This window comes from Balaenoptera musculus, chromosome 13 (assembly GCF_009873245.2).
Source record: "Balaenoptera musculus isolate JJ_BM4_2016_0621 chromosome 13, mBalMus1.pri.v3, whole genome shotgun sequence".
NCBI lineage: Eukaryota > Metazoa > Chordata > Mammalia > Artiodactyla > Balaenopteridae > Balaenoptera > Balaenoptera musculus.
This window is the reverse complement of record NC_045797.1, coordinates 19243700-19252822: the sequence shown is the minus strand read 5'-3', so window position 1 is coordinate 19252822 and position 9123 is coordinate 19243700. Positions and strand designations below refer to the sequence as shown.

At 34.5% G+C, this 9123-nt stretch overlaps 1 non-coding gene across 1 annotated transcript; it reads left to right on the top strand.

Annotated features, from left to right (window-relative positions):
• Positions 1 to 392: 392 nt before the first annotated feature.
• Positions 393 to 556, top strand: LOC118906534. The gene has a single exon (XR_005022516.1). It is a non-coding gene; the product is annotated as a U1 spliceosomal RNA (small nuclear RNA).
• Positions 557 to 9123: the final 8567 nt, after the last annotated feature.

Sequence of the window (9123 nt, the reverse complement as noted above, 5' to 3'; positions counted from 1 at the left end):
AGAGCAGTTCTCCTGGGTTCCCTTACCCTACTGCTCTCTGCTGGTGGGGGGAGCCCTTCCCAATAAAGTGTCTTGCTTTGTCAGCATGTGTGTCTCCTTGGGCAATTCATTTCTGAGTGTTAGACAAGAGCCCACTCTCAGGCCCTGAAAGGGGTCCCCCTTCCTGCAACATTATGCTGAGAATGAATTTGGAGTGAGAAAATTTTACCTTGTTCAGAATCAGGGACCAGTCTTTAATATGGCAAAAACATAAGAGAAGTCTTTAGAAAATATTTAATTTGGTGGTCTCATGTGGATTCTATGAGTCATTATACCCAGCAAAGCAAGAAATCTGAGAGCAGAAAAGGTTGACTAAATATGAAATAGATGATTGAATTAAAAACTCAATGGATATACTTACCTGTTGGGGGAGATACCGTGATCATGAAGGTGGTTTTCCCAGAGCGAGTCTTAACCATTGCACTCTGGATGTGCTGACCCCTGCAATTTCCCCAAATGTGGGAAACTCGACTGCATAATTTGTGGTAGTGGAGGACTGCATTCGCGCTTTCCCCTCGTGTTTAAAAAACAAACAAACAAACAAAAACAATGGAGGGGGTAAACACAGACAGAAAATGAAATAAAAAAGGCAAAATCTATATATCTATAAATATAGAGATATATATACATATAGATGTATCTAGATATAGATATAGACATATTTACTAGCTTGAGCAAATCTCCTAGAACTCAGAAATAAAGTAAAAATAGATTAATATAAAGTGCAAAAACTGATGTGTTAAGAATGACCATCAGCTAAAATAGTGGAGTAGGTAACTCCAAGGGGCGGTCCCTTCACAGAAACATTGAAAAATCAAGCAAAAACTGTGACAGTCAACTTTATCAGAACTCAGGAAACCAGTCAAAGAAAGATTTAAAGTAACAAAGTGAATACTGAAGAAAAAGGTAACTTGTAAGTGATAGAGAAACTGTGGCATTTTTACTTGCCTGAACCCCAACCCCACCCTGGCTCAGCAGTGGTCTTGTTCATTCCTGAGGGAGCAGGGGGAGCAGAGAGACCTTATTTATACAAAAAATTGTGTTTGTTCTGACTGCCTGAAGGACTGCCTGAAGGGGACTGGCTGCAGGGCTGAGACAAGTGTATGCCTTTGTTTCTCAAATTATGAACATTATTCCTGGGAGAAAAGCAGAAGGCATTCTTCCAAAACTTTGTAAGGCAAGCACCTAAGCCAAAACACTGGGGGTAGGATGGGTGGGGTGGTTCATTTGAGGCAAACATGATGTGTCTGAATCCTGGGAGGAAAAGCTAGGGATAGAGTCTTTGGGAAATTAAGGCATTCAAAAAGACTCAAGTATACTGGGGAATTTAGAAAGTCACATGCATGCCCAAGGCAGGAAACATGCTTAGAAAAATCTGACAAGACCCTATGCTTTCACCTCTAGTGATCCTGATCCCTAGCCTCAGTGCAAGCAAGAAGGGAAAGCTAAGGCAGAGTTGTAAACTGCCTGGCTAATTTGAAGCAGTACTCCAGCGCAGTGTGAGGAATTGGGAGGTTATTTCTCTCTCTCTTCCAAAACACTGAGCATCGCTAAAGGAAAAGAGACTGCAGAGACCTCATGTGACAAAGAATAGAGACTACAAAAATACTGGTGACCCTTGAACAATGAGGGTTTTAATTGCTATGGATCCACTGTGAATATTTTTCAATAGTAAATACTACAGTACTACATGGTCTCTGGTTAGTTGAATCCATGGATGTGGAGGAATCATGGATGCAGAGGGTCCTCTATAAGTTATATACAAATTAACCCCCACGTTTTTCAAGAATCAACTGTAGTTTAGAAAAAACAATTAAACAAGAAAGAGCTACAACCCATATCAAGCAACAAAAACACCCTGAGGAGAGTAAAGAACCTGATTTCTAGAATTATATACATATTACACTATGCAAATGTCCATCTTTCAACAGCAATAACAAAATACAAAGCACATAAATAAACAAGAAATTATAGCCCATTCATTGAAGAAGTTAACAGAAATTGGCCCTGACAGAGCCCAGACATTTACTAGACAAAGGCTTTAAATCAACTATCATTAATATATATGCTCAAAGAGTTAAAAGAAGCCAGGAGAACAATGTAAGAACAAACAGAGAATATCAATAAAGAGTTAAAATTTATAAAGGAACCCAAACAGAAATACTGGAGCTTCAAAGAATAATACCTGAAATGAAAAACTCACTACATTTTAATAGATTTGAGCAGGCTAAAGAAAGAACCAGTGAACTTGAGTATAGAACCTATATTCAATTGAAGTTATCTAATCTGAGGAGCAGAAAGAGAAAAGAATAAAGAAAAATGAGATTTGTGGGACACCATAAGCATACCAAAATATGCATTACAGTTATCCCAAGAGTGGAGAGAGAAAAAGGGCAGAAAGGATATTTTAAGAAATAATGGCCACAAAACTACCCAAAATTGACCAAAAAGTGATGAACATACAAATTTAAGATATTCAATGAATTCCAAGAAGGACAAACTTAAAGACATCTACACACAAACATGTTATAATCAAATTGTTAAAAGCTAAAGACAAAGAGTGAATCTTGAAAGTAGCAAAAGAGAGCCGACTAATTATGTAAAAGTGGTCCTCAATAAAATTAACAGAGGTAGTGTTATTAGAAACCATGGGGGCCAGAAGGGAGAGAAATAGCATTTTTAAAGTGCTAGATGAAAAAACTGTCCACCAAGGAGTCCATACCTGGCAAAACTCTGCTGGCTTCAAAAATGAAGGATAAATTAAGACATTTCCAGATAAACAAATGCTTAGGAAGTTTGTCCCTAATAGACCTACCCTATGAAAAATGCTGAAGGGAGTCTTTCAAGCTGAGACAAAATGTCACTAGACAGTAATTGGAAGCCATGGAGAAAAAAGTACTCCCATAAAAATAACTATATAGGTAAATGTAAAAAGCAGTGTTATTGTATTTTTGACTTCTAACTTCTCTTTTATTTCCTATATGATAAAAGACTAGTACATAAAATGATAATTATATATCTATGTTAATTAACATACAATGTATAAAGATATAATTTGTGAAAATAAGCAACATAAAGGGATGGGTGATGGTAAGAACAGAGTTTTGCATGTTATTGACATTTAGGTGATATGAATTCAAACTAGATTTTTATAATTTAAGATGTTAATTGTAATCCTTATGATCATGACTAAGAACATATCTAAAAAATATACATTACGGGAATAAGAGAATCAAAATGGAACACGAAAAAGAATTAAACACCAAAGAATACATTAAAGAATACAGAAATAAGGAACAAAAATTATATAACACAGAAAAAGGGCAGAAGTAAATCATTCCTTGAAGAAAAATAATTTAAAAGTAAAAGAATTGGGGGCTTCCCTGGTGGTGCAGTGGTTGAGAATCTGCCTGCCAATGCAGGGCACACGGGTTTGAACCCTGGTCTGGAGAGATCCCACATGCCGCGGAGAGACTAGGCCCGTGAGCCACAATTACTGAGCCTGCGCGTCTGGAGCCTGTGCTCTGCAACAAGAGAGGCCGCAATAGTGAGAGGCCCGTGCACTGCGATGAAGAATGGCCCCTACTTGCCACAACTAGAGAAAGCCCTCGCACAGAAACGAAGACCCAACACAGCCATAAATAAATAAATAAAAAAAAAAAAAAAAAAAAGTAAAAGAATTAAACTCTTCAAACAAAAGGCAAAGTTTGGCGAATGAATTTAAAGACGTGATCCAACTATATGCTGTCTTTGTAGAGACTCACTTTGGATCCAAGAACAGAAGTAGGTTGAAAGTGAAAGGATGGAATATTATATTCCATGCAAATAGCAACCAAAAGAGAGCTGGATTGATTATATTAACATCAGTCAAAATAGACTTTAAGTCAAAAACTGTTACTAGAAACAAAAGAGGACTTCTGGTTTCTGGTCCAGCATGTAACATGCTTGGAAGTTGTCCCTCTATCTCAGTAAGAAAGTAAAAAGCTGAATAAATTGAAAAATCAACAATTCTTGTAAGATCCATCAAAGAAGTGAGTTCACAGGGCAAACCAATGTCTCCAAATTTGGAGAGACAGACAAGTGAATAGAGATTTTCACATCTTACTGGAGCAGAAACCCCTGAGCAGAAACCTCTGCAAGAACCAGTACTGGGTAGTAAAACCTGAACTATAATTGATGAATTGTAAGAGGCACAGAGTGGACAAGTCTGAGAGGTAAAAATTCCAAGGCTACCCAGTCATAGGGGGACTCTTAAACTTTTGTGAGTTTTAACTCCAGGAGCTCAACAACATTCTCACAAAAAATATTATAAAAAAGCCTCTTGTGCTTCCAGCAGGACAAGGGGAAATGAGCCATTTTGAAATGTGCAGAATATTCTATCATTAACCAGGACGGCCCTCAAGAGAAAATTTATCAGAAACTAAATTAGTTGGGATTTATCCAAGCTTAACTGACTGGAGGAAGGGAAATACCCAAGTCCAGCTCACTCTAGCCTTCCATGTGGGGGAAGGGAAATATCAAACTCCAGCCTTTTCTAGCCATTCTACTCTACCTACAGAAGTTAAAAACTGAGAAGTGCTTGTGAAGTCCACAGTACAATGGCATAGGCTCTCTAAAAGACTGAGACCTAGTCGTAGGGCTATAGAATACTTCTCCTCCCCCACACCTTACAATCACATAACTAACATTACTAAATGCCTATTTCCTGTGTTCATTTTACCTCATACATTATGTCTGGCTATCAAGAAAAAAATTGCAAAGCATATTAAAAGGTAAAAAAACACAGTTTGAAGAGACAGAGCAGCTTTCAGAACTAGACTCAAATGTGGTAGGGATGTTGGAGTTATCAGACTGGAAATTTAAAACAACTATCATTAATATGCTAAGAGCTCTGATAAATGATAAAGGAGAAAGGAGGGCATTATATATTGATGAAAGGGTCAGTTCATCAAGAATATACAACAGTTATAACATATGAGTAACAAACAAAAGGCCCCAAATATATGAAGCAAACATTGACAACATTAAAGAGAAGAACAGACAACTCTAAAATAATAGTTGAAACTTCCATACTCCACTTTCAGTAATGGATAGAAAATCTAAAGAGTAGATCAGTAAGGAAATATAGAACTTGAACAACTCTATAAACTGACTAGACCTAACAGACATATAGAATACTTGACTCAAAAGAGCAGAATACACATTATTCTCAAGTACACAAGGAATATTCTCCAGTATAAACCATATATTATACAACAAAATGTCTCAGTATGTTTAAAAAGATTGAAATCATACAAAGTATCTTTTCTGACCAAAATGGAATGAAGCTAAAAATCAATAACAGAAATAAATTCACTAATATGTAGAAATTAAATGATACATTCTTAAACAACCAATAGGCTAAAGAAGAAATCACAGTGAAATTTGAAATCTAACTTTGAAATAAATGAAAATGAAAACACAGCATACTAAAATTATGGAATACAGTGAAGGCAGTACTCAAAGGGAAATTTATAGATTAAATGCCTACATTAAAAAATAAGAAAGTTCTCAAATTAATAGCCTCACTTTATATTTAAGGAACTAGAAAAAAGAATAGTAAACTAAACCCAAAGCTAGCAAAAGGAGAGACAAAGTTAGAAATTAATGAAATAGAAAAACAATAGATTTAATGAAATCAAAGTTTGGTTTTTTGAAAATATCAACAAAATTTAAAAATCTTTAGCTAAAATGACTAAAAATGAGAGAAGACACAAATAAGAAAACAGAAATAAAAGTGGGGAGATTACTATTGGAAGTAAAAATGATTACAAGAGAATGCTACAGATGATTGCAGACCAGCAAATTAGATAATCTAGATGAAATGAACAAATTCCTGGGAGCACAAATTACCTAAAATAGCTCAAGAAGAAATAGAAAATCTCACCAGGTCTATTTCAAGTAAAGAGATTAAATTAGCAATCAAAATCTCGCAACAGAGGAAAATCCAAGACCAGATGGCTTCAGTGGCAAATTCTATTAAAGTTTTAAAGGGGAATTAACATCAATCTATCTAAAGCCCTTCCAAAAAATCAGAGAGGAGGAAACAATTTATAACTCATTCTATGAGGCCAGAATCACCTTAATAACAAAGCCAGATAAAGACTCCTCCACAATAAAAGAAAACTAAAGACCAATACCTTTATAAATATAGTTTTATTTTAGAAATGCAAGGGTGGTTCAACATAAGCAAATCAATCAGTGTAATACCCTGCCCCCATTTTAGAATGAAGAAAAAACTCACATGATCATCTCTATTGGCTCAGAAAAAAGCATATGACAAAATCCAACATCCTTCCATAGTTAAAGCACTCATTACAAAGGACTTTTATGAAAAGTCTACAGCCAACATTATAGTCAATTGTGAAAGTCTAAAATTTTTAAGATCAGGAACATGGCAAGGATGCACATATTTCACCAATGCAATTCAATGTTGTATCAGAAATACTAGACAGAACAATTAGGTAAGAAAAATAAATAAAACACATCCAAATTGGAAAGGAAAAAGCAAAAATCTATTTGAAGATGACATGATTCTATATATACAAATCCATAAGAATCCACAAGAAATCTGCAAGAGCTAATGAACAAATTCAGCAAAGTTGCAGTGTACATGGTCAAGACACAAAAAGCAGTTGTGTTTCTATATATCAACAAGGAACAATCCTAAAAAGAAACTAAGAAAATAATTTCATTTAAAATAGCATTGAAAAAAATACTTAGTAGTAAATTTAACCATGAAGATAAAGTACATATATACTGAAAACTATAAAATATTGCTGAAAGAAATTAAAGAAAACCTAAACAAATGGAAAAGTAGCCCATGCTCATGGATTGGAAGATTTAATATTGCTATTTATCAGTACTACTGAAAGTGATCTACAGACCTAATGTAACCCCTATCAAAATTCCAATGGCCCTTTTTGCAGAAATTGAAAAGCCAATCTTCCAATTCATAAGGCATTGCAAGGGACCCTGAATAGCCAAGACCATATTGAAAAATGAGAATAAACTTACACTTATTTTTAAACGTACTAAAAAGCTACTGCAATCAAAACAGTGTAGTACTGGGGTAAGGTAGACATACAGACTAATAGATTGAAAATGAGAGTCCATAAATAAAATCATACATCTATGTTTAACTGATGCTCAACAAGAGTGCCAAGACAAATCAGGGAAAGAATAGTCTCCTTAACAAATCGTGCTGGAACAACTGCATGCCCATCTGCAAAATAATAAAGTTTTACTCCTACCTCACAACATATACAAATATAAAATCTAAATGGATTATGGACATAAATTTAAGGGCTAAAATCACAATTGCTTAAAAGAAAACATGGGAGTAAATCTTCATGGCCTTGGATTTGGCAATGGATTTTTAGATATAACATCAAAAATTCTAGTAACAAAATAAAAATTAGATAAATTAGATTTTATCAAAATTAAAATTTTTTGCATCAGGGACATCATCAAGAAAAAAAAAAAAGAGTATATACAGAACGGGAGAAAATATTTGCAAAGCATGTATCTGATAATGGTGCACCACAGAGCATATATAAAAGACACTTACAATTCAACAACAAAAAGACAAGCAGCTCAATTTAAAAATGATCAAAGGACTTGAATAGACATTTCTCTAAAAAAAGATATACAAATGGCCAATAACTGCATGAAAATATGCTCAACATTATTAGTCACCAGGGAAAAGCAAATTAAAACTACACTGAGATACCACTTCACAGACACTAGGATTGCTATAATAATCATGATTTTTAAAAGATGGAAAATAACAAGTATTGGTGAAGATGTCGCAAAATTGAAACCCTTCTATTACACTGTTGGCAAGAATGTAAAATGGTGTAGCCACTGTGGAAATATTTTAGCAGTTCCTCAAAAAGTTAAATACAGAATTATCATGAGATGCAGTCATTCTACTCCGAGGTATATACCCCTCAAAATAAAAACAGGTACTCAAATAAACGCTTGTACCTGATTGTTCAAAGAAGCACTGTTCACAATAATCAAAAGATTAAAACAATGAAATGTTCATCAAGTGATGACTGGATGAAGAAATTATGTTATATACACACAATGCAATATTATTCAATCATTAAAAAAAGGAATGATATGCTGGTACATGCTATATCTTGTATAAACTTCAAGAATACTATGCTAAGTGAAAGAAATCAGATACAAAAGATCACATATTGTATGATTCCATTTGTATGAAATAGTCAGAATAGCTAAATCCCGAGAGGCAGAAAACAGATTGGTGCTTATCAGGGACTATGGAAATGGGGGGATGGGGAATAGCTACTTAATGTTATGAGGTTTTATTTCTGGGTGATGAAAATATTTTGGAACTACAGGTGGTGGTTTCATAATGTTGTGATACACTAAATACCACTGAATTGTTCACTTTCAAAGGATTGATTTTATGTTACAGTTATTTCACCTCAATAAAAAAATTAAAAAGGGATGTGGTAGATGAATTTAGTGGAACAACATATACCTATATAATAAAAAATTTCCAAATTGAAGAAAAGTGAAAAGAAAATACTGTTATTGTGTTAATAATATGAGTTAATATCCCCTGAGTTAAAATATTCACTGCATGCCAGACAATATTAACTTACACATATCTTAGTTAAATTCTGGAATACAAAAAATAATGGTTAAATCATAAAATAACTAAATGCCAGAAGTGAGGAAGCAATGTGAAGAGTTTTTAAGAGTTGGCAGGTAAAGATTGTGACAAAAATTTTAGGTTCATTTAAGTAATCACTTATACATGAGGGCAAACTAATTTTTTTCTTTCTTTTTTTCTTGCTTGCTTCCTTTTCTTCTTTCCTTCTTTCCCTTCTCCCCTGCATCCTTCCTTCCTCCCTTCTTTCCTTCCTTCCTTCCTTCCTTCCTTCCTCTTTCTTCCTTCCTCCCTCCCACCCTTCCTTCCTCCCCTTCTTCTTTCCCAGTTTCTTTCCTTTTTTTCTTTCCTTTTTCTTTCTTTCTTTCTTTCTTTTTCTTTCTTTCTTTCTTTCTTTCTTT